Genomic DNA, 26,228 nt, shown 5'->3' on the forward strand with positions numbered 1-26,228 from the left:
GGACCTCACCTCATTCTTAAGAGGTCCGTAAAGGGGGCGTGCATATGTGCCCCCTACCGTCCCTGTCCCCATTTATTTGTACTAATTTCCTTTGTTCATATCCATGTTTATACTTATACCTCTTGTACAGGTGGCGCAGTGGGTAGAGTGCAGTACTGCAGGCTACTTCAGCTGACTGCTATCTGCAGTTCAGTGGTTCAAATCTCACCGGCTCAGGGTTGACTCAGCCTTCCATCCTTCCGAGGTGGGTAAAATGAGGACCCAGATTGTTGGGGGCAATATGCTGACTCTGTAAACTGCTTAGAGAAGGCTGAAAGCCCTATGAAGCGGTATATAAGTCTAACTGCTATTGCTATTGCTACATGTTTGACTAACTAACTAACTAACTAAATAAATAAATAAAGAGAATTTCCTTTTCAAATAATTTTCTCCTGCCCTCCTCACAAGTAAAAGACCATTTGGTAAGATTCTCGCTGGTGGAGCTCAGTGCAGTAAAAAGGTTACCCAGGCAGGTGTGTGACTGTCTTATATTTCATCGTAGAATCATCTCTGCATCTCTGGAATGCAATCCCTAAGGCTTTCTAAGTCTTCCCTTAAATCCCGAGGGAAATCTTATGAAAGAACCCCGAGGAAGTGTTGCCTAACCAGTGAAAGTTAACAGTGATGAAATATGTGTAAGAAGGAAAACAAACAATTGCACCCTCTGTTATTCCAATAAGAAGTTCAAAGGCTCCATCTGGGAAATTGCAAGAAATTCTCAAGTAGCCCCAGAGTAAAGCAGAGAAACAGTAAAGTCTCTTTCACAGGTAAGTTTTGAGACATGTTGGCATAGCACTACTAGGCGTGTTTCATAAAATCACCAATTTTAATTCTGAACTTAAACAACACTCAATATATGGATAGCTACTGTACACCCTCTCTGTCATGTGACTGGAATCTATTGGAGGGGCTCATATCCACAGTATGAAAGAATGCAGTGATCTGGTTCAATAAAGGAAAATATTTGTAGCTCAGGGTTGAAAGGAGGGGTCCTTGGTGTTTTCTTGCAGAAAACAAACAAAGTAACATCATCACTGCTAGAAGGGAATGAGGTTTGCAAGGAGGAGGAGAAAGAGAAGGAGGAAGAAGAGGAGGAGGAAGAGGAGGAGGAGGAAAAGGAGGAGGAGGAGGAAGAGGAGGAGGAGAAAGAAGAGGAGAAGGAGGAGGAGGAAAAGGAGGAGGAGGAGGAAGGGGAGGAGGAGAAGAAAGAGGAGGATGATACGGAGGAGGAGGAGGAGAAGAAGAAAGAGGAAGAGGAGGAAGAAGAGGAAGAGAAGGAGGAAGAGGAGGAGAAAGAGGAGAAGGAGGAGGAGGAAAAGGAGGGGGAGGAGGAGGAAAATGAGGAAGAGAAGGAGGAAGAGGAGGAAGAGGAGAAGAAAGAGGAGGAGGAGGAAAAGGAGGAGGGGAAGGGGGAAGAGGAGGAGGAGGAGAAGAAGAAGAAGAAAGAGGAGGAGGAGGAGAAGGAGGAAAAGGAAGAGAGGAAAGAGGAGAAGGAGAAGAAGGACGCCACTGCCGCCGCCAACTATGGAGTCCTTAGTGTTCTCTGAGCTTGTTGTTTCATTGCAGATGTTTTATAACCCAAACTAGGTAACATCATCAATGCTAAAAGGCAATGAAGTATGGGAAGAGGAGGCAGAAAAGGAGGAGGAGCAGGAGGAGGATGACTACGGGGTCTTTGGTGTTCTTTGAGCTTGGTTGTTTTCTTGCAGATGTTTCATTACCTGAACTAGATAACATCATTACTCAAATCCCTCCTACCCCCATCCATAATTTTGGATGTCTATGGAAATTCTCAATTATCCAGGTCATGGTTGTCCCAAAGGTGCTTTTCCAAAAAACAATTGGACTTGGTTTTTTTTATGAGCAACGGTGGTACGGTGGTTAGAATTCAGTATTGCAGGTTAATTCTGACAGCCAGTAGTTCGATTCTCACCGGCTCAAGGCGGACTTATCCTTCCATCCTTCCGAGGTCTGTAAAACAAGGATCCAGATTGTTGGGGGTGATATGCTGACTCTGTAAGCCACTGTGAAGTGGTAGAGAAGTCCAAGTGCCATTGCTATTTCGCTTCTCACCCGAGAGAATGAACTGACACGAAGAAGCTTCTTGGATGAGAAGTTAAACATTTTCAAAGGAAAGAAAAATGAACAAGAAAATCCAGTTTCCTCTTGGAAAAGGGACATTATTTGGGGTGCGATCTTGTTCTTCTGCCATCAGGTTCGGCAATAGTGAAAAGCTACTTGGCATTGGATTATTTGTTGACCCTGAGTCACCACAGCTCTCAAGGTAGAGCTGGTATTCATTGCATGATCCTATAGATCCCAAAATTCAAACTGGGAAGGGGGAGGAGAGAATTTTGCGTATGTTAAACATTGGCTCCAACAACAAACCAATAACCCTTCTTCAACAGCGCATGCATTTATTTATTTTGGCACATTTTTTTCCTCTCTTTCATGGCTCATTTTCATCACCACACTCCCCGAAGAATAGAGAGCTCTGTATGGCAGCCTGGACCTGCCTGAGCAGACAATACATAGTTAGAATTCATGAGCGGGAGATGAATCTTGGCAGCCGGGAGAGAAATATTCAATAGCCAGCTCATTTTTTCCTTTCTTCTTTTTTTTCTAGACTACCTGCCAGCTGACAGGAACATAAAGGAAGCTCATTTGTGAAAACTGTGTCACTATTTTCTCAGTGACATTAAAATGTATGAACATGCTGGGCAAAGAGTTTGCTAGGGATTCGGTGGCAGGGTGCTCACCCCACACACAAAGCTGAAATCAAAGAAATCACTTGAGGCTTCAATACCATGTGTGAACCCAACCACCATTCATGAGGCCGCTTGGAAACTATAGGAAGTGAGAAGAACGTTGGAAGCAACCCATGCTCTAAAGAGATGGGTGAAGCTAGCCATGATATAGCTTTGTAGAAGCCACCAGACTATGAATAGGCCAGTGCATTTTCTTGATGTTTTTCCTCTGTCGGGGGGGGGGGAAACAATCACACAAACACACATCAATTGTCTAGGAACAAGAGATACAAGCCTGTCTTGGAGCAATATGTTCCACTGTGTAGAATTCACAAATGTGAAGGCCTACATTCCAATTCATAGTCCAGTCTTCAGCTAGGTAGTTAGATCTTAAGCAAGCCATCTCTAGAGGAACTGACGTGATCATTTAGACAAGATGGTCCTTCAGATGCGATGCTGCCCCAGATGACGGTTTATTGGTTTATGGAAAAGAAGGACTAGGGGATACATGGTAGCAGTCTTCCAACATCTCAGGGGTTGCCACAAAGAACAGGGAGCCAAGCTATTCTCCAAAGCACCTGAAGGCAGAACAAGAAGCAATGGATGGAAATGAATCGAGAGAAGGGACTTAGAAATAAGGAGACATTTCCTGACAGTTAGAACAATTAGTCAATGGAACAACTTGCCTCCAGAGGTTGTGAATGCTCCAACATTGGAAGTTTTTAAGAAGATGTTGGATAACCACTTGTCTGAAATGGTTTAGGGTTTCCTGCCTGAGTAGGGGGTTGGACTAGAAGACTAATGTCCCTTCCAACTCTGTTATTCTATTCTACTCTACTCTACTCTACTCTACTCTACTCTACTCTACTCTACTCTACTCTATTCTATTCTATTCTACTCTATTGATTTACTGATACTGATAAAGTTAGGCTCCTTAATCATGATCCTCACCCTTTCCCAAATCCCTGCAAAGCAGCTGGTATTTGTATATGGATGGATGGTGATATGGAGACACATGATAGACTACTACATTTTACAGGGAATAAGAATAGAAGTCAACTATCAACTTGGGTGATCAATTTACTTCCAGAACCCAGCCTTCTTCCTAGTTGCATGTAGACGTTAGTCATTCTGTCCCCTCCATAAATGATCTCTTTAGTGTTCCTACATGTCAATGCAGAAAAAAAAGAAAAAGAAATGTTATCCATAGTTGAATAATTTGTGGTTTTCCTTCCCCCTCTCCCCACCCAAATTGAGGAGAAAAAAAACTAACTTGTCTTCAAAGTTTCCTTGGGAATAAAAAAAAAAGAGAGAGGAAAATCCATGGATTAAACACATGCAAAATGCCTTCTGACAATACTAGAAGATGCCCTGATCTGAAGTCACAGCCAACATTATCATTCAATGTAGCTTTGTTCTTTTTCCGTCCTGTTGACATTCCTCTTTCATCTTGTGCCAGATTATTGAGCTGTCAGAGACTGTGACACTGTGTGCTTCTGATAGGAAATGTACTAAATGCCAACCAAGTCAATCTCCAATGTGAAATATGAATAATAGGGGAGATGAATGGACATGGAAGCCAACATTAGTCATGGTTGCAATTCTCTTGAGGCACACTGATTTTTTTTTTTTTTTAGCATCTCGTTATTGCAAATTGTGCAATCTCTGTCCTGGGGTAAACTGAAAATACATGGTTTTGGAAAGGGTGAATTTTCATAAATTGAAGAGAGCAGATGCAATAGCAATAGCAATAGCAGTTAGACTTATATACCGCTTCACGGGGCTTTCAGCCCTCTCTAAGCGGTTTACAGAGTCAGCATATCGCCCCCACAGTCTGGGTCCTCATTTCACCCACCTCGGAAGGATGGAAGGCTGAGTCAACCCTGAGCCGGTGAGATTTGAACCGCTGAACTGCAGATAACAGTCAGCTGAAATGGCCTGCAGTACTGCACCCTAACCACTGCGCCACCTCACCTCTATAAACCAGCACCTGCACCAGGTTTGAAAGATATTGTGCCAATATAAAGAATTTGGTGTTGAAAAGGCTCCCTGAGAATGGAGAGCCAAGAAACAACCCAATGGATCATTGAACAAATCAACCCAGAGTTCTCAATTGAGGCACAAATGACCAGGCTCAAATTATCCTGGATTGGACATATTATACAAAGACCCAGCTTTCTGGGAAAGGCTCTAATGCTGGGAAACATAAAACGAAAGAGAAAAGGAAAGAGAAAAGGATGCCAAGTGGATGAACTTGGTTACAATGGCAAACAAGTTGAAAGACTTGAAAGAACAAATTAGAGATAGATCATTATAGAGGAAGTCTATCTATATAGTCACTAGGAGTTGAAATTGACGAGGGTATATAATCAATCATTAAATCATATCATTCTTGTTTATGATATAGTTATCATTGGTTGCTGCAAAACAAACTTCAAAGAATCGGCTGAAGCTAGCAGTCATTACAGGCAATATCCTTCAATTTTTTGAAAAGCATAACAGAAAAAAAAACAGTCACAAAATGGATCCCCCCCCCCCGGTAAACTTACACATAATATGGAATGGCAAAATTGTTTTCTTACAGCTAACCTTGATTCAATGTTACTCAAGTTTATTGTCTGTTTTATATAGACTATGATATAAAATATCATTGAACCGCTGAACTGCAGATAACAGTCAGCTGAAGTGGCCTGCAGTACTGCACCCTAACTACTGCGCCACCTCGGCTCTATAAACCAGCACCTGCATAAGGTTTGAAAGATATTGTGCCAATATAAAGACATCTTCTCTTCTCTTCCCTTCCCTTCCCTTCCCCTCCCCTCCCCTCCCTTCCCTTCCATTCTCTCCTCTCCTCTTTCTTTTGTTCTGTTCTGCACTGTATTGCACTGTTCTCTTCTCTTCCCTTCCCCTCCTCTCCTCTTCTCCCTCTCATATTCTTTCTTTCTCATTTCTCTCTCCATCCCTCCCTCCCCTTTCTCATCTTTCTGTTGAGAGTGTAAATTGCCAGGTGGCCAAGTAAAAAGGCCTGGAAAAGTAAAGTAAAAAAAAGGCCCAAAAGACCTGGAAACAATAGTACAATTTTCCATTAAAAATGATGTCTCCTTCTTTTTTTCTCTCTTTCTCACTTTCCATTCAATTTGACAAGAAATTTTGCTTTTGAACCTTCTTCAAGATGGGGAAGGAAGAAAAGAACCCTCAGGGGTGAAATACATTGTACCTGGCTTTATTAAGTTATGGGCAGCCCAAGATGTGAATGGTATGCCATTCACCATATAATCACATCTCCAGTGCTTAATAGCCTCCCTGGTTTCCAACCCATGAATTAAATCCCAAGGGAAGACACCATTATGAAACTCTGAGCTGTTTTCAGATTGGGAATGTCAGAATGATGGAAAGTTGGTATCAGAAAACAAAAGTACCCAATATTACAATCTTCAAGAACACCCAAAAGAATCGATGTTGTTGTTGTTGTTGTTGTTTTAAAAAAATCTCAAGTATCCTAATGGAAGAAGCTTCTTCCAAAGTGGAACAGGAAAAAAAAAAAAACTTGAAAAACTCCAAGGTGGACTTTAGCAAGTATTACTTGTGGTCACTTCTGTCTCTCTTTCTGAGAACATCTCTTTCTCTCTCCCTTAGGTTCTGACCCAGATCCCCAAAAAAGGACAAACCCTTTGATGTGAACTCAAAAAATTCCTTTATTAGGAGTGTCGGTAGCCCTGGCAAAAAAATTATCTTGCAGGCTAACAAGTCCATCTGGCCAGAAGATGAATAGTTGTCTGCCACATCTATTCATCTCCACCCCCGGCTTTGGATCCCAAGAGATAGGGTGGGGCTTCGTTAGCAGTGATGGCTCTTCCATCCCAAGGATCGGCCCCTGGATTTCCACTGCTCTCCTCTCCTCTCCATTCTGTGCATCCGTGTGTCAGGCACTGGAGCCAGCTGTTCCTCTTGTTCCTCAACAGCCACTCCAGACTTGGGGGCTGTTGAGTCTTTATTTGAAGGCTGATGGACGGCCCAGGTCCTGCCCCCCCCTTCTCTGACAGCTCCATTCCCTCTTTTCCCTCAGAGCTCCCCGGTTGCCCTGATGCCGACCCTGACTTCCACACCGGTGGCCAACAGGCCACAACACCTTCTTACCTCCATAATAATATTACCACAATAATACATTGGCAAACAATGAATACAAACTCAAGGCAAACAGCTCCAAACTCAATTGCAGAAAATATGACCTCAGCAACAGAGTGGCCAATGCCTGGAATGCACTACCCGACTCTGTGGTTACATCCTTAAACCCCCCAAACTTTAACCTTAAACCTCCACAGCTTCAACCTTAAATTGTCTACCATGGACCTCACCCCATTCCTAAGAGGTCCGTAAAGGAGGTGTGCATAAGCGCACCAGCGAGCCCACCGTCCCTGTCTTACTATCCCCATTTATCTGTAATTGTTTCCTTTGTTCATGTTTATGTTCATAACTACGCTTGTTATCTTGTATATGTTTGAGAAACAAACAAACAAACAAATAATAAATAGCAATAGCAATAGCAGTTAGACTTATATACCGCTTCATAGGGCTTTCAGCCCTCTCTAAGCGGTTTACAGAGTCAGCATATTACCCCCAGGGCTGGGTTTCGACCAGTTCGCACCGGTCCCTGCGATCCGGTTGGTCGCCGAACCCGGAAGTAAGTAACTTCCGGGAACGGTGAAGCCCCCCCCACGCCCGCGCGCGCCCGCACACCCGTGCCCGCTCCTTACCCAGTGTTTTAGCTGGAGCATCGCGCAGACGCTAGTACGCATGCGCGCGCTGCACGCATGCACACGCGCCGCGTGCGTGCGTGTGCCGCGTGCGTGCGTGAGGATGCCACCGGCCTCGTTCCAACCGACCCGGTTGGAACGGGGCGAGAAACCCACCCCTGATTACCCCCAACAACAATCCGGGTCCTCATTTTACCCACCTCGGAAGGATGGAAGGCTGAGTCAACCCTGAGCCGGTGAGATTTGAACCGCCGAACTGCAGAACTGTGCAGTCAGCTGAAGTAGCCTGCAGTGCTGCATTTAACCACTGCGCCACCTCGGCAATAGGCAATAGCTCTATGCATGTACAGCTCTATGCAGACTGTCATAGCTTTATATATAGATAAATGAATGGATATGACCTTTTTACAAAAATAACCAGTATTTGGGATATTCTTTCCCCCTGTTTGATATTCAGGCTCTCTTCTTCCTTTTCTTTCCGGACAGACTGCTTGGATTAGTAAATCTGTATCACTGCATGGTTCAGCCGACTGAAAAGGGCCAGGACGCAAAGAGATAGATACCTCATCTCTCCTCTTCCTTGCAGAAAGAGGTTGCAGATGATGCAGGGGTGTCAAAACGGGCGGCCCGCAGATCAGATGCGTCGCCTGCAGGCCACGCCCACCCCAGCTCCACGAAGGGGAAGAACGTCACAAAACATCACCTGATGGCAACACGACGCCGCGAGTTTGACACCCCTTCGGTAGAGCGAGGCTATCCAACCTTGGCAAATTGAAGAATTGTGGACTTCGACTTGCGCTGGCTGGGGATCCCTGGCAGTTGAAGTCCACAAGTCTTAAAGTTGCCAAGATTGGAGACCCTGGCTGTAGTAGAGAACAGAGAGGGAGATTTGTTCCAAGTTGGACAGCAGCAATGATAGCGAAGTAGAGGCTGAAATGCAGAACAGATTCACATCTAACCTTATGCCCATTCTCGGAATTGAATGAACTGCAGCAGGATGCCTAAAGGGGAGGCAATATGGCGAAGGGTGGACGAATGCAGTGAGCAGTCATTTATTCATTGCCGTATTTCATACCACAGCTTCTAAAACCCAGAGATGGGAGAGAGTGCTAAGGTGGGCCAATCGTATCTCCCCCAGCTGTGCCTTGAGCTATGTGCTAGATCAATTGGAGCACCGCTTTCTCCTTTTTGGAATCCAGGATTCTAACAATCCCTCCACAGACAGCAAGCTCCTGAATGACAAACCTGCTCTCTTGTGGTGCAAAATTTCTGTCCCTCTATTCTGACCTAGGCTTCCCTCAAAAAGCACGAAGCAGATTCCCGGTCCCGACAAAAAACCCTTTTATTAAATGAATGTGACTTCCTCTTATTCATATTCAGCAAAGGCCTGGCAAGCAGTCTTTCAAAGGTGAAGCTATGACCACCGACCTTATCTAGCTTGGAAAGCGGCCATGTCAATATTTTTCCAAATGAGGCGCTGTGCAAGGAAAGGCTGGGCACAGAGTCTCTGAGATTCACGGACAGATCTTCACACTCCTGAAACGAATCTAATGACCGAACGAACAAATTGTTTCCTGCAAAAGCCCCCTCCCCTTTCGCTCCTCTTTTATTTCCTATGGGAGGGGCCATTCACCATCCACCTGTGGCTTTACTCCCATGTCGACCATGATTTCTTAGCTGTCCTTTTTTTCTGGCACCTCTGCGCATGCGCATACTGGGAACAGGCTCCAGCTGTTCCTCTGCCTCACTGCTGCCTCATTGAGAACTGCCAGATGGCCTTGGCCCCATCTCTGCCTCTGACGCAGAGCCCTCGTCTGAGCCTTCCCCATCCTTTAGGACTGGCCCGTGCTCCTCCCCAACCTCCTCCCTGTCCTACTCTGCTGCCAGCGCCGTTGGCTGCTGGCAGGCCACAATACCCTCACACTCTTTTGTGCTCCCTCTTTCCTGCTTTCCTTTCCTGCAGGTTCTGTTCTGTGTGGCTGCAGCTGCTTGGCACTAATTTGCCAAATCATTTGATTAAGCTTGAAAGAGAGGTTTAATTAAGAGAAAGGACTCAGAGATAGGGTTTTTTTTTCCTCCCCCTCTTTTTTTTCAAGAGTAAGATTTTCACTTTTGCTGACCTGCTGGATTAGCTTTCTGGGATGTAGGTGTAGAGTTTTCCTGCAGCTAGGAATGTTTGCCATAACGAAGAACCAATTACTGAGGGAGGTGTTGGACTCTCTTTCGCTGGATGTGTTCATTCAGAAGCTGATCAGCCATCTGTCAGGATGGTTTAATTTGATTTTCTGCACTGAGCTGGACAGGGTTGGATTCGATCTCCGGAATAGTACTTTCCAGCTCTGTGAATTCTATGAATGTCCTGTTGATAAGCTTCTTGGAGATATATCTGTTTAACAGGAATAGATAAGTCCCATTTTAGATGTTTAATTCAATGGTAGCCAGACATGATAGGTTCCAACAAGTCCTACCTACAAGCAATGGTACCCAGGCTGATCTCTGCAATCTATCCATTTATAATACAATACAATAGCAGAGTTGGAAGAGACCTTGGAGGTCTTCTAGTCCAACCCCCTGTCTAAGCAGGAAACCCTATACCATTTCAGACAAATGGCTATCCAAGATCTTCTTAAAGACTTCCAGGGTTGGGACATTCACAACTTCTGGAGGCAACTTCTGTTCCACTGATTAATTGTTCTCACTGTCAGGAAATTTCTCCTTAATTCTAAGTTGCTTCTCTCCTTGATTAGTTTCCACCCATTGCTTCTTGTTCTACCCTCAAATGCCTTGGAAAATTTAACTCAAGTTCGAGAGTCTTGGAGCCAATTTGGAGGGAATGGGGATTTTGCAGTAACCTTCCCCTGGAGTGGGAAGGGAATGGATATATTAAAGTATCCTTCCCCTGGAGTGGGAAGGGAATGGAGATTTTACAGTATCCTTCCCTGCCATGTCCACCAAGCCAAGCCCATGAAGCCACAGCCACAGTATCGGTAGTAAAAAATAATTGAATCCCACCACTGCCAGGCATGATAGATTCCTCCAAGTCCTACCTACAAGCAATGATACCCAAGCTGACCTCTGCAATCTGTCCATTCAACTCAAGTTTGAGAGTCTTGGAGCCTATTTGGTGGACCATAAACCAGGAGCTTGTGAGTTCTAGTCCTGCCTTAGGCGTGAAAGCCATTAGGGTGATCTTGGGCCATCTTCCCCTTCTCCCCATAATTTGCCTTGTTTGTTTTGGCTTGTAGAACACTAATTCGCTTAACATCTCTTATATGTTCTTCAAGGATTGGATCAAAGTTGGGTTCCTACCAGTTTGCACCTATTCGGTAGAACCGGTTAGAAGAGGTTCCACCAGTGGACCTGGAAAGCAGGCCACACCTACAGAAGAGGTTCCAAAATTTTTTGAAACCCACCATTGGTCCTTGGATATGATTATTCTACACTATCATGCTCATATTTATAGAACTCAGGGCCTCTGTGAAAGGTAAGGATGACTACTGCATTTGTGGTGCAATCAGAACATTGGGTGTGTTGAAGTTGTTTTAACGCAAACCAAAGATGCCTTTTAAAAAACAAGTTTACATCCTATTCTTATGCATGCCAGTGCTGTGTGTGAGGTAATTTAAGGTGGTTCTGACAAGTGTCATCGGCATCTTCATATCCGGTCACATGTGCGGCAAGCCATTCCCGTCCGGTCACATGGGCAGCAAGCCACTCCCACAAAGGATGCCACACCCACAGAGTAGGTTCGAACAATTTTTGAAACCCACCACTGGATTGGATGCTAATCCCATCAGACTAAGCAAAATCTGAGTCATTAGGTCTAAGTAAATCATAAAAAGCAACTTAGGCACTATTGTAGGAATTGGATTGGCCTTTTCTTGTATAATGAATTAAGGTGACTTGTGTTCACTTGTTGTGGAATGAACAATTTGGGCATTCTGGCTTTAAAAGTGCATTGGGGTTTCCTTGTAGCATTTTATTGGCCCTGCCATTTGTGTTCAAGGCATTTAATACATGTTGCAGAGTGATGGATGGGTGCTGTCTACCAATGGCCCTTTACAAATTAATTTTTCTGAACAAAATGTTTCACTCTGCTGATTCTGGAAATGAGTACTTGGGTTTCCCATCAGCGATCACCAGGTTGTGTCTTAAGCAACAAAGGGATACACTTCTCCATGTGGGCATGTTTCAGTCCTGTATACTGGACCAGGAAAATGACAAGTGCTATTGTTTTACTCTGCCTGGCCAAAATGTCGATAGAAATCTTTCCCCTTGTTTGTTTGTTTGCTTATCTGCTTCCTCCTCCATTACATTTTGAACAACAGAAAGAGATAACAGATACCAGCTTCACGAAGGAAGGAAAGTCCTCACAGGTTCTGCACGAGAACCGTGGGTCAGTGCCTCACGTTGGTATGAATTCCCTTCAAAATAGACTTCATGCCCTAGAATTGCCATACAGGAAATACAGGCGAGGAAATGAGTTTTAACGAACAGTTAGAACTTTTTATTTATTTTTTTCAAATCTGATTTGCCACATAGCTAACTGTTCTGTCCCCCCTTCTTCGCTCGTTAACAGACGACAGGCAGACAAACTTTAAGGAACTTTATCGGCTCAGACTGGCTACGAGCCCAAAAATAAACATAAATAAAGTCTCTGACCAGAAGATAACAGAATGCAAAACAAAACTCTTACAAAGCAATTCACTTCTCCAAGTGTCTCCTTGAATCAGGGTTACAGAAAGCAAATCACTTCTCCAAGTGTCTCTCACAAACAAACCACGACCGATGAATGATGAACGAATGAGTGAACGTTGACTCCTGCAACCAGGACATGGCACCATCCGTCCTTTTATCCCCAGAAGACGCCACTAACGAGCCCGAGCTGCATTGTTAATCTTGCATCCCGAAAAGACTCACAGGAGACTTCTGCTGAGTCACAACAGCTAACTGTTTAGCTGGAGTAAATATACTTCCTATTCAGGAGATAACTGATAACCTTTCGCCAATTACCTCCAATAGACCGATTAGATCCCACAGATTAGGCCTCCTCCGAATTCCATCTGCCGGCCAATGCCGACTGGCGACTACCCGGAGGAGAGCCTTCTCTGTGGCTGCTCCGACCCTCTGGAACGAACTCCCCGTGGAGATTCAAACCCTCACCACCCTCCAGGCCTTCCGCAAAGCCCTTAAAACCTGGCTGTGACAGGCCTGGGGCTAAAGAACTGTTGCCCCCGTCTCGAATGGTATGACTGTTGTGTGTTTTTAAATTAAGTATTGTTATGTTTCGTCATTTTACTTTCTGTTTGTACCCCCTTCCCTGATTTGAATTGTGAGCCGCCCTGAGTCCCCTTCGGGGGAAAAGGGCAACATATAAATATAATCAAATCAAATCAAATCAAAATCAAATCAATTCTCCTGGGACACAATTACACAGTGGCTCAGTGGGTAAGACGCTGGGCTTGTCGATTAGAAAGTTGGCAGTTCAGTTGTTTGAATCCCTAGAATGGAGTGAGCTCCGATGACTTGTCCCAGCTTCTGCCAACCTAGCAGTTCGATACAAAGTAAAAAATGCAAGTAGAAAAATAGGAACCACCTTTGGTGGGAAGGGAACAGTGTTCCATGCGCCTTCGGTGTTTAGTCATGCCAGCCACATGATCACAGAGACGTCTTCGGACAGCGCTGGCTCTTTGGCTTTGAAATGGAGATGAGCACCGTCCCCTAGAGTCGGGAACGACTAGCATGCATGTGAGGGGGAACCTTTACCTTACCTTCTCTTGCACTTTCTGAGGTGATTTCACCACCGAGCTTTAAAATGTGAACTAAGGGAGCTGTTCTTCCTCCGCAGGTGAATTCTGCCTGTTATCTTCCTAGCTTTAGAATCTCGGCAATAAATGACTCTCTGTGATTACGGAGAAATAATTTAATCATTGTTAGCCATTGACAGACCCATATGCTTGTTTCCTACCTGATGGAGAATATTTTAAAAGTGGCTTTGTGCGTGTGTGTGTGTTTGTCCATATCTATATTTGTATGAAAGCCGTCTCTATCAATTTGTCTAATCGGGGGAATGAAATTACAGCATCGGGGAAGGTTAGCAGAATTCTCCCTCAAATGGTTTCTTTACAAACTGATTGGATTGACTTCCCACAAAGAGAAAAATAGACACCGAAAAGCAATTTCAGACATAAATTAATGAGCAGGAGATGCGGCTTTCACTCACCCCTGCTCACCTTAGGAGCTGGTGGTGGTTCATTTGTGATAGATAGGCTGAATAACAGAATAACAGAATTGAAAGGGACTTTAGAGGAAATCTAGTCCAACCCGCTGCACGAGCAGGAGACAGTATACCAGTGATGGCGAATCTTTCTGGCACCGAGTGCCTAAACTGGAATACACCACACACCCAGAAACTCAGCCACCTGGTCTTCTAGTTTCTGGTGCGTGCATGGGTGCCAGTCAGCTGGTCTTTGTATGCACCAGACCCCAGAAACCCGAAGATCAGCTGGACAGTGTGCCTGTGCGCACCACCCAGCTGGTCTTCAGGTTTACGGCGTGCGCATGCATGCTGCACAGCTGGTCTTTGTGCACACAGGAGCCCTGGAAACCCAAAGACCATGTTGCCAGCATGCACATGTGCAACGGCCAGCTGATCTTTGGGTTTCCAGGGCTCCGGTACATACAAAGATCAGCTGTCTGGTGTGCATGCATGCACCGGAAACCCAAAGACCAGCTGGGTGGTGTGCACATGCATACTGTCCATCTGGTCTTCTAGTGAGATTAGAACCGCTGAACTGCAGATAACAGTCAGCTGAAGTGGCCTGCAGTACTGCACCCTAATCACTGCTCCACCTTGGCTCATGTATTATAGCATCAGTGGCTGAGGCCATTGTACCCAATTAGGCCCTTACAAAAAGGAGAACCAAAATGTATGGATATATGCTCCAAAAAAAAAAAAAAGAAAAGAAATAGGGAAGGGGATCCAAGTGGCAAAGAGTAAAATTCCTTTGGGCTTCAACCAAGAAAATAGTCCTTCAAGAGGGATTAACCGTTGATGAAATCTTAAGTAATACAGAGGAAGCGGAGGTTAAAATATAAATCCCCATGGAAAGGATTATCACAAATAAGTTGGCATCGCTTAGTCATATGGCATTTCTGCAGTCCCATTGTTAAGCGAATATCTTGGCTTCTGCTGCATAAGCTGTAATTGAGGTGAAGGAAAACTGGTAATATCTTATGGCCAAATCTCACTGTTGCACAAATGATGCCAGGCCGATAAAACATTTAGGGGATTTATTAAAGGATCAGCAGCAAACGGAACTTCTCAAAATAAAAAAATTAGATTTCGTGGACCAAAATGAGATGGGAGGAGAAAGACAGAGAGAGGAAAAGGAATTAATCTTTTACACACAAACACACAGAAACACACACACACATACATATACACACACGAACACATATGTATTTGGTAAATATTGAAAAAAAAATTAGATTAGGTTCTTGAACATTTCCAAAGTGCTACTGCGTCTGTCGTCACATCGCTCAATTATTTTTTTTTAAATGTCAAAACAGCATCGTTGTTTATTAAATATTTTGGCAGCGTGGAAGGGGTTTTTTTATTTTTTGTTTTGCTGTTTCTTTGCTTTAGTGTTGATTCATGGCAAGTGTGTAGAGTAGTCTCTGCAGTTTTCTTGGCAAGATTGACAGAAGTAGGGTGCCCGAGGCCTGCTTCTCTCTAGGGTCAGGCAAGAGAAGCTGGGCCAAGACACCCAGCTGGCATCGTGCCCAAGGCAGGACTAGAACTCACAGTTGCCTGGTTTCCAGCCTGATGCTTCAACTGCTACTCTCGTTGAACCATGCAGACAGTCCTTGACTTATGACCAAAATTTCTGTTGTGGAGTGATGCATTTGTAGAGTTTTGCCCCATTTCATGACCTTTCCTTCCATATTTGTTAAGTGAATCACTGCAGTTCTTCAAGTTATTAACACGGTTGTTACCGTATTAAAGTAGGGCGTAAAGTGAGATTTGGACATTAAGTGTGAAACCTACTAGATCAGGCTGGACAGCCTCTCAGGTCCCCTTTACTTCTACATTAAAAGCCACATAGACAGAGTTGGAGCTTGCAAAAGAACAGGAAGCCAGTGCCTAAACACAAGATGTCCCTATGTCAAAACCTACGTCAAAAGTCCAAGGTTCAATTAAAGTTCGTTAATGACACATACTCCATAAGAAAAAGAGAAGTAAGACCCCATCTCTTTATGAGGCTTTCTCCTCAAGGTAACCACTAAGAAATGTGTTAAGTATTTCCGTGTTGCAATGCTTTTGAGAATGTATAAGAACGTGTGCTTCAATAATGAAGGTTGTTCAGAACTTGCAATGCTAAGCCATGGGCTAGCTTTTCTGAACCTGGCTGCCAAATAAACTTTTCCTGTATCCTGAGAAGTCTAAAGCCGGTCATTTTCTGCAACAGTATTTTTTGGAGTATGACACACCATTTTCCCTCTAAAAGAGGGTGAAAATCTGGGTGTGTCTTATACACTGAATGTAGCCCCACCCACCCACCGCCCCCCACCCTTTGGCCTCTGCCCCCAAGCAATTTACCTCTTTACATCTTGAGGAGGTGGCCATAGGATATAGCAATCCCTACAGCCTGAAACAGCTGATGATCGGGCAGGCTGGCTTAACCTGAAATTGAAAGTGAAACTTGCTGTTTGCTGCAAGGAGGCAACTTACTGAGAGGCGGAGGCAAATATTTTTCCCCTTCTAATCAGGCTAAACTGAAAGAGGCTGTTTGCTGCAAGGAGGTAAGTCAATAACTATAAATGCCTGTAGAAGTTTCAAATTATTACTTATATTTTAAAGACTGCTTTATTATTGCTCTAGACAACAAAATGAAGAAGCTTTTTAAAATAAATGCTTGATCTGGAGAGGCCCAGTGCTTTTGTATCTTCTTTTAAATAGCAGAGAATAATGTATACTTCCAGAAAGCCACATCAATTTTAACAGCATCTGTAACAAGTACATTCTGAAATGTAACACCACAAACTGTGTATATATAAAACTCGGTCTAATGTATCATACGATTAAATCTTTCTTTGCTTGTTTAGTAAAGTCAGATCCATTTTAGGGGCAAGTTCACAAATCTTTTCGAACCATAATGTGCTTAAGTCAAGCTTGATGTATAAACCACATATATAGTTAGTGTCATATATTGTGATAATGAACTTAACACCCTCTATTGGCCTAAACCAAATAAACTACGTTGTGAGTGATTTAATCATGCTTTTGTCAAACTAAGAGGGGGAATTGAATCCATTGAAATAATGGAAATTGCATTAAACATTATTGTTTTAAAACCCACTGATCTAGATATAAATAAGTCTTGATCTATTTTATTTCCTGCCTGGCTGAAAAAGAGTACCAGTGAAGAGGTCAAAAATGAGAAATCAAATACAAGGCTGAATTAAGGCCAGTTGATGCTCTAAGCTTAGCCCAACAATGGAGCCTCCATTGCTTAACTTACAAAACATTATGACTCTAAACACCAGAGGTGAAATTAGATATTAAAAATTCAAGTTTTCTTCCCTGCTATCCCCCAGGCCAGACCCCACAGCAATATTAAACTTTTTATTTATTCATTTAGCACTAAACAGTAGAAAGCAAAATAAGCAAATTATTTACTTATAACTAGGGCAACAGAGGAAAAAAAAACATGCACATTTTCAACGCTTTTTAATGCACTTTTAAAATAAATTGTTATAAGGGAAAAATGCAAATACCGAGATTTATTGGAAACTATTTTTAATCACCCAAAGATTATAAGGCAAAATAAGTTAAAGACATGATAGTTGGGGGAACAAACGCTCTGCTCCCTCGCTTTCCCTGGGTGCCCTATGCACTTACTTATTTTGCTTAATGTTTAATCCAGGGCTAGGGAAATGCAACAGGGATCTTTAAATATGAATATTCTCACAGTAAGTGTCAATTCCCATCCAATTTCAAACTAGATTCAGGGAATAACTGAAATAAGTAGGAAGTAATTAACCATAAGAAAGTTCTTTGCCTGAAAAAAAATGGAGTGGAGAAAGGAGAATCTATTTGATTTTCCCTTTGTAACGTATGGATTAGGATGAGAGTTAAAGAGTTAAAGGGAAGGTAATGAAAGGAAATGGGAGAGGAGAGGAGAGGGGAAAATGAGAGAGCAGGGGAAGGGAAGGGAGGGAGAAGAAGAGAAGAGAAAGGATAAAGGAGGGGAAATGAGAGGAGAGAAGGGAAAAGAGACAGGGGAGGAGGAGAGGGAGAGGAAGAAAAAGGGAGAGAGGAGGGGAGGAGAAAGAGGAGAGGAGAGGGAGACAGGGAAGGAGAGAGGAGGGGAGAAGAGAGGAGAGAGAGAGGAGGGGTGAGGGGCGATGGAAGAGAAGAGGAGAGGAGGAAGGGGTGGAGAAGGAGAGGAGAGAAGGAAGGGTGGGAGAAGGGGAGAGGAGGGATACAAGAGAAGTAAAGGCAAGAGAAGGAGAGGAGAGGAAGGTTTTAGAAGGAGAGAAGAGAGGAGAGAGAGAGAAGAGGGGTGAGGGGAAACAGAAGAGGAGAGAGGAGAAGAGGAAGGGCAAGAGAAGCAGAGGAGAGCAGAGGAGGAAGGGTTGGAGAAGGGGAGGGGAGAGTGACAAGAGAAGGCAGGACAAGAGAAGCAGAGGAGAGGAGAGGAGGAAGGGCAATGGGAGAAGGGGAAAAGAGAAACACAAGAGAAGGGTAGGAGAAGGAGAGGAGAGAAGGAAGCATGAGAGAGGGGGAGAGGAGAGGGACAAGAGAAGGAAGGACAAGAGAAGCAGAGGAGAGGAGAGGAGGAAGGGTGGGAGAAGGAGAGGAGAGAAGGAAAGGTGGGAGAAGGGGAGAGGAGAGAGACAAGAGAAGGAAGGGCAAGAGAAGGAGAGGAGGAAGGGTTGTAGAAGGAGAGAGAGGGTAGAAGAGAGGAGAGAGAGAGAAGAGGAGTGAGGGGAAACGAGGAGAGAGGAGAGGAGGAAGGGCAACAGAAGCAGAGGAGAGGAAAGGAGAGGAGGAAGAGTTGGAGAATGAGAAGGAGAGGGGAGAAGGAAGGGTGAGAGAAGGGAAGAGGAGAGTGACAAGAGAAGGCAAGGCAAGAGAAGGAGAGGAGAGGATGAAGGGCAATGGGAGAAGGGGAAAAGAGAAACACAAGAGAAGGGTTGGAGAAGGAGAGGAGAGAAGGAAGCATGAGAGAGGGGGAGAGGAGAGGGACAAGAGAAGGAAGGGCAAGAGAAGCAGAGGAGAGGAGAGAAGGGTCTATACTCAAAGTATAGTTACTTGAATCCATACTCTTGGTAGGAGGCATCTTCCTAGCTCCTGATGAAACTGGCAAAAACCATGAAGAGTGGAAAAATAATTTCTGCTTGTCTTAATAATACAACTTTACTCTGCGGCTGCATCTTTCATCTGCATTTCAATCCCCGGCTCGCCGCATTTTTATCCATTGCGCTAAATTTGATCTAACAGATGGCTTTGGCGGTTCCAGCTGTGCCTCTGACCAGCCATAATTAACCTTTCCATCTGACAGATGATAGGCTATACCTGCCTCCATTTTTTACATGTCAGCTTGGTTAATTATGGAAGTCTTCATTTTGGGAGCTAGTCAAGAAGAAGCATGGAGTTCTCTCAATGAGTGGGATTCTGAAAAAGAAAAGCAAATCACACCCAGCCGGCTTAAACATCACACCATTTTAATGATTCCTCCTTAATAAACATTCATCATTAATTAATTCTGCTCCGTTAATTATAAGCACCATCTTTACACACACACACACACACACACACACACCTACCCCTACTATTTTTAATTCCATTTTAATGGAAATGATATTGCAGGTAAGACAAAGGTTAGAATTTGAAATCTGTTGATTTGTTGCTTGCCTGAAATGCTGAGGTTCGTGATAAGAGGCCCAGTATGATCTAGTCTAGTGGTTAAAGCACCAGACTAGAAAGTGGGAGTTTGAGAGTTCAAGTCCCGCCTTAGCCACAAAAGCTGGGTGACTTTGGGCCAATTACCAGGAGACAGTGAGTTCTAGTCCCATCTTAGCCAAGAAAGCCAATTGGGTGACTTGGGGCCAATCACCAGGAGACTATGAATTCTAGTCCCACCTTAGACATAGAAGCCAACTGGGTGACTTTGGGCCAATCACCAGGAGACTATGAGTTCTAGTCCCACCTTAGACATGAAAGACAGCTGGGTGACTTTGGGTCAATCACCAAGAGACAATAAGTTCTAGTCCCATCTTAGCCAAGAAAGCCAACTGGGTGACTTTGGGCCAATCACCAGGAGACTATGAGTTCTAGTCCCACCTTAGACATGAAAGACAGCTGGGTGGCTTTGGGTCAATCACCAAGAGACAATAAGTTCTAGTCCCATCTTAGCCAAGAAAGCCAACTGGGTGACTTTGGGCCAATCACCAGGAGACTATGAATTCTAGTCCCACCTTAGACATGAAAGCCAGCTGGTTGACTTTGGGTCAATCACCAAGAGACCGTGAGTTCTAGTCCCACCTTAGCCAAGAAAGCCAGCCTTGGAGCAGTCATTCTCTCTCAGCCCAGCCGGAGTCCAATCACATAGTTGTAGATGAGGGGAAAATTGGAAAGAGGAAAGAGTAGTTGGATATATTTGCCACCTTGAGGTATTTGTAAAAACAATACAAGTGGGATAACAAATACATTAATAAAAAAAATAATGAAAGGATTTTGAAACTAAGGTGGAAATCAAGATAAAGCAAATGGCTTCCAGGGAACAATATTTAATCGCATTGCAAGCATTAGTGCTGAAATTCTTTAAAGCAGCTCTGTGATTTTTCAACATCTTGAACTCAGCAGCTAGTTACTATGCTAACCCAGAGACATCCAGGCGGATTTTTTTTTTAAAGAAGGCATTTGGTATTTACATCTTGAGCCTGCAATTATTTTCTCCAGAGAACGATGTCGTTAGATGCTTAGTCTCCTGGCCTCCAATGACCTTAATGAACTGCTAGATTTACAGGTGATAGTCTGCAAGTTCTCTTCATTATTATTTAAACACTGAAGACAGGAGCAGAGGGATGGAGTTGGAAGTCACACTCGTTATTATCACAATCAAGGCTGACAGTAACTAGATAGGCACCAATTAATCCTCCGAAGGACTTTGTGCTGGTGGAATAGTGCGATGTTGGCCAGCCTACCTTCATTGTAACCATATTCCATGAAACCCCTTTTCCAGGGATGGGATTCAGGTGGTTTGGATCGGTTGAGGTGAACAGGATACTAATTTTACATCTGGTTAGCTGAACCGGTAGTTACAAGGACTGGCTGTTTCTATGTGCTGTTGTAACTTTGAACAATCTGTCGAGGCCTACCTGTATTCCAGGAATGAAAAAACAGAGATGCATTTACAATTTTCCAATTTTCACAATAAGGCTCCTGTTGTGGCCCAGCAGGAGCCGTTGGAGCTGCAACCAGACTCCGACAGCGAGAAGCCCAATGAGTCAGCTCTGGAGGAGGTGGAGGACCCTGGACAGGGTTTGACTCCGAGCAGGACACAGAGAGGCTGGTTGGCCACCAGGAGGCGCCTGAGCCTTGGACCAGTGGGGAGGACACAAGGGAGTGTGAGCCGGATGTCACTAGTGAGTTGTTCCTGGATGCATGGCACCGAAGAGCTAATAGGCATCATGAACAGTTGCGCAGTTAAAGGAGGTAATTACACTCAGCTGGTGGTCATTAGGCTCCTCTCCAGAGTATAAAAAGACTACTTGTGCACATGCCCTTCTTGCAGAAGTCAACGCAGGAACGAATGTTGGAGAACATTGTTATGAGCTTGGCAGGCTGGATTGCTGCCAAGTCTTATCTGTGTTTATTGCTGCCCAAGCTTGTCTGTGCCAGTTTGCTGCCAAGGACCTGTCTGTCTGTTAATTAAATGCCGTAACTTATCTTTGGCTCGGAGTGTTTGTTGGTGTGGGATGAGGGGGGTCAGAACAGATCCCTACTTGAATATAGGTAAAGGTAAAGGTTCCCCTCGCACATATCTGCTACTCATTCCTGACTCTAGGGGGCAGTGCTCATCTCTGTTTCAAAGCCGAAGAGCCAGCATTGTCTGAAGACATCTCCGTGGTCATGTGACGGGCATGACTAAACACCGAAGGCGCACGGAACGCTGTTACCTTCCCACCAAAGGTGGGTCCTATTTTTTCTACTTGCATTTTTACATGGTTACGAACTGCTAGGTTGGCAGAAGCTGGGACAAGTCACGGAAGCTCACTCCATTATGCGGCACTAAGGATTTGAACCGCCAAACTGCAGATCTTTTTGATTGACAAGCCCAGCACCTTAGCCACTGAGCCACCGTACCCTTAGGTGGACTATATAATTGATGTTGATAATGTTCATGAGGATTGAGTTCCAAACACAAGAATTGGTGGGTCAATGTTGCATTGATATATAAAAGGGAAAAAGGCTTTTGCTACGCTGATGTGACCGTGCCTTTTTAAATACTTATAATTCCTTTTTTTCCCCTTTCTATTCAGATTTTCTTCCCTATGGAAACTAAAGCTGATGATGCACTGACCTGGCTTTGAAACTCTTTTTGACGAGTTCACATGTGGCCCTTGAATTCTTGCTCGGAAGGTAGGCAGTTCAGCGAAGTGTTGGTTGCTGCTGTAAAGATGAAAGAGCAATTAATTACCATGCTCACAGTTTACATATAAATAGTTTTAGAATTTGGCACTTACATGAATTAAATGAGTATTTTTTTTTAAAAAAAATGATAAAACAGGCTTGTGAGATGAGGAGGAAGAGCTGCAAATTTTCCCACCATAATGCCAACATTATGGGCCTCGTTCCCCCCCTGAAATTTAATCGGCTTCCACCTTATTAAAGATAGAACTGCTGAAGAAGGCTTTTGATTCATAAAAGATGTCATCCATTTTGCTCTGTTATTCGGCTGGTTGTTTTTTACGATTCCTACTTTGTGGTTTTAACTTTTTATGATTTTTATGGCTGTTTAGCTAGTATGTTCTGTACCATGAAAATTTCATTGGCATGTGTGCAGCCCGTCGAGAATCTCATTATTGCGGCAGGTAAATATATAAATAAATCAGGAAAGAACGCACCGAGAATTCCTTGGATTCGGAGCAGAGACAGCAGGGATGTATGATGCAGAGGAAATTCCAGCTTGCTAAGTGAACAAACCCCAAAATTTCTGAGGCTTCGTTTGAGTTAGGAGTGACTATTAGACTTCCTTGCTTCTTACACCAACTGCACGTGCAATCCCAGGAAAAGATGCAGCTGCTTTAAAGCATTTGCAGCAAATCTTGTGTCTCTCGTACTCTTCTTTCTGGAGCAGAATTTAAAGTTCTGCCCACCCGTCCTTACTGTTCTGACCCAGCCTTAGCAATAGCAATAGCAGTAGACTTATATACCGCTTCATAGGGCTTTCAGCCCTCTCTAAGCGGTTTACAGAGAGTCAGCATATTGCCCCCAACAATCTGGGTCCTCATTTTACCCACCTCGGAAGGATGGAAGGCTGAGTCAACCCTGAGCCGGTGAGATTTGAACCGCTGAACTGCTGATCTAGCAGTAGCCTGCAGTGCTGCATTTAACCACTGCGCCACCTTAGTAGAACCAAGAAACAGATTCTTTGTGCCAACCCCCCCCCCCTTTTATTTAGCTCCTATGAATTACTGGCATTCACATACTGAAAAGTCCAGGCAATAATCCTTCCAAGAGTTAATTGCAATAACAGACCTTATCCGTTCCTTGTGATACTTGCCAAGCCAAGAGCTTCCAGTCACAAAACTGTAAATTAAGTTCTGGCAAGCAGTCTCTGAGACAGGAAACAAATCTACAGAAATCTGAACTGTTGTCTCCTACGACCACCACTCTCCTTTCCTTCTATTTATTCCCCAACCAGGGAGGGGCTATTCAGCATCCACGTGTGCCTTGGTTCCTGAGTTGTCTCCTTGTCCTCTGTTGTTTTCCTCTCCTAACAGCTCTATGAATGCATGCATCTGGAACAGGTCCCAGTTGTTCATCCTCCCCACTTATCTCTGACTCCGAAGGCAGCTGGGAAATGTCAAACGGCCCTAGCTCTATCTCTGCTTCCAACGCAGAGCATCCATCAAAGCCTTCCCCAGATTCCAGGACTGGCCCAAGTTCCTCCCCAACCTCCTTATCATCCGAGTCTGCCACCAGCTCCACTGGCAGTTGGGGGGGGGGGCACAACACTTACTAACAAATTGACAGGTAAAGGACATGCTCCTGTCTGTAACTGTCAATGGCTCTGTCAGGCCAGCAGCCATCTTTTCTTTTTGATCTTCGACCTGCCACACTTTCTATTCTTATACTATGCAATTTCTATTGTGGGAAAATGGGAAGGGGGATTGTAGGAATGAGATGTCTTGTAGCCATAACAACATTCTTTCTAGAAAGCCAAGGTCATCCTTTGTCTCTACACCTAACTGGAACTGGATGGGTGGAACTGCCAGCATGGCACTTGAGAGACCGCCTGCTGCCAATTACCTCCACCAGACCGATTAGATCCCACAGATTAGGCCTCCTCCGAATTCCATCCGCCGGCCAGTGTCAACTGGCGACTACCCGGAGGAGAGCCTTCTCTGTGGCTGCTCCGACCCTCTGGAACGAACTCCCCGTGGAGATTCGAACCCTCACCACCCTCCAGGCCTTCCGCATAGCCCTTAAAACCTGGCTGTTCCGACAGGCCTGGGGCTAAAGAATCATTGCCCCTATCTCGAATGGTATGATTGTTGCGCTTTTAAATTATGTATTGTTTTGTGTTGTTGTCAAATTGTCTGTATCTCCCTTCCCTTGTTTGAGTTGTGAGCCGCCCTGAGTCCCCTTGGGGAAAAGGGTGGCATACAAATGAAACAAACAAACAAACAAACAGATTGGACCATGTGATGGACTTATGGGTGTGGGGGCAAGATCTTGAACTTTCAACTACGTGGGGAAAACCGGGAAGATTTCAGATTCTGGTTTTCCCAGATATGCCAACATGGCTCTCTTAATCAATTGGAACTTTGAGCAATACTTTGCCTTGGACTCTGATGTACTTTTGGATACTATTTGAAACCCTATCATAGGTACCACTTCGGTGGGAAGGTAACAGTGCTCCATGACATCAGGCTGCCCGCAGAAATGTCTTCGGACAGAGCTGGCTCAATGGCCTTGAAACAAAGATGAGCACCATCCCTTACAGCCAAGAATGATTCGCGGAGTAAAATCCACAGGAACCTTTGACCTTCCAATGTAGGAGCAAACTAAGACTGGTTTTTACACCACGTCTGTGGGTCTTTGAACCTCTGAAATCAGTTCCCGAAGATTGCCACTCTTTGCAATCTGTTTTCCTTGGCTTCCCAAAGCATTTAAGTGTGCTCATTTAACAAGGTATGTGCATTAGAGAATCAATAACGGCAGAATAGATGGGGCCCAATATGCTGGCATGACCTCAATGACAAAGATGTTTAGAGTTGGGTCATTTATTACAGAATTACAAAGAAATGTAATCCGGAATAACGAATGGCCCTTCGGAGGCTGGTTATCATGAGCATTATTGTGAAGGGGAGGATTGGGGGCGGGGGGGAAGGAATATTCATGTGCCATTACTCCCCCTCCCTGCCAAATCTTAACCGTCAACTAAAAAATGCGCTCATTATAATAAGAGGGCCATAAAAAAATATCACACTTGGTTAATAATCAAGAAAGGAAGGTGTCTCAAGCTCTCATCTGCCAAGCATTTCCCATTTTTCAGCTCTCTTGACAGTAGGTGACCTTATTCTTAACATTCTTGACCATGGACTGCAAAGCAATAGATTGCCCTTCATTTTTTTCAGCCTTCATTGATTTCCTAATGCATATGCCCAACGTTAATAAATAGAGCCATTTCTCTAGCGAGAAAGAAAGGAAGAAACCACAGAAGGCAGTCATGGAGGGTTTTTTTTGGGGGGGGGGGATTTGTTTATTTGCTTTGGCTTCGGTTTCGTTTTACAAAGAACAATTATTTTGAATTGTCCCCGAGCTGGTGTTTACAGAGGGATGTACTTGGGTAAGTCATCTGGCTAAAAAAATAAAATTAAAATAAAGTAAGGGGTTCAATGGAAGTTGAACAATCGCGTGCGTGCCTTCCGAAGGTGAGGATGGATAATATTGGGGTCTTCTTTCATTGTTTGCACGTTTTAGTCTGCATTTTATTTAAGGTCTGTGAGCTGCCTGGAGCTGCCTTTAATGAGACGGGCAGCAGCCAAGGTGGATGAATCAATAAAATAAATACAATTTCTCTGAATTAGGATGAAGAACGCACAGGTTTTTCTTCTCTTTTTCCCTTCTCCATGGAGATTCAGGTCATGGTTCTCCCAAAGGTGCTTTTTCAAAACTGGACTTTCTTTCGTTTTTTTCCTTGAAGATGTTTCGCTTCTCATCTCCAATTGTTTTGTCTTTCCATGGTTCAAAATTGTACTCTTAACTTCTTCAAGGGAAAAAAATTAACTTTAGCTCCCTTCTTTAAACACATAAAGGTAAAGGTTCCTCTCGCACATATGTGCTAGTCGTTCCCGACTCTAGAAGGCAGTGCTCATCTTCATTTCAAAGCCGAAGAGCCAGCGCTGTCCGAAGACATCTCCATGGTCATGTGGCCGGCATGACTAA

This window comes from Thamnophis elegans, chromosome 12 (genome assembly GCF_009769535.1).
Source record: "Thamnophis elegans isolate rThaEle1 chromosome 12, rThaEle1.pri, whole genome shotgun sequence".
NCBI lineage: Eukaryota > Metazoa > Chordata > Lepidosauria > Squamata > Colubridae > Thamnophis > Thamnophis elegans.